Source organism: Myotis brandtii, unplaced genomic scaffold (genome assembly GCF_000412655.1).
Source record: "Myotis brandtii unplaced genomic scaffold, ASM41265v1 scaffold532, whole genome shotgun sequence".
Lineage (NCBI taxonomy): Eukaryota > Metazoa > Chordata > Mammalia > Chiroptera > Vespertilionidae > Myotis > Myotis brandtii.
Window position 1 is genome coordinate 118,416 of NW_005369955.1, and position 697 is coordinate 119,112.

The following is a 697-nucleotide window of genomic DNA, read 5'->3' on the forward strand; positions in this document are numbered from 1 at the left end:
GTTGCGGGCTCGATCCCCAGTGTGGGGCATGCAGGAGGCAGCCGGCCCATGATTCTCTCTCATCATGGATGCTTCTCTCTCTCTCCCTCTCCCTTCCTCTCTGACATCAATAAAATAATAACAATGACTGGAAACTTCTAGAATGAGGCAAGACAGAGCATCCACCTCACAGGAACCAGAACCCGGCTTCTCCGTCTGTGGAATTAGGACACGGATGGACGTGAAAGGGCCTGTGGCTGCCCCAGGGGGAGCGGCAGGGAGCGGGGCCCAGGCTGTCGGCTGGAAGCGCAGCTCTGCCTCCTGCTTGCTGTGCGCCGCGGGCTCCAGGGCAGCCTCTCTGTGCTGCAAACGGAGGAGTTCCAGCCCCACCTCCCAGGCCGTGGGGACGCTACCTGGGCTCCTGTGGGTAAAGCCAGGAGGCGGGGCCTGGGCTACGCTAGGTCTGGGGGCGCCTTCCTGGCAACCGTTGTTCCGGAACATCGGGCCCTGGGCCTTCCACGGACCGAGCACCACGGGGAAACTGAGGCAGAGAGGAGGCCCCGCAGAGCTGCCAGCCTGAGCCTGAGGAAGCATCCGACCGCCCGGGACCGCGTCCTCCGCCTCCTTCTCGGGTTTGCATTTTCCTTTGATGAAGCGTTTTAATAAAGAAGCATAATGTGTGCTTCCCAGCGCGTGCCCCGCGAGGCGTGTGGGCAGC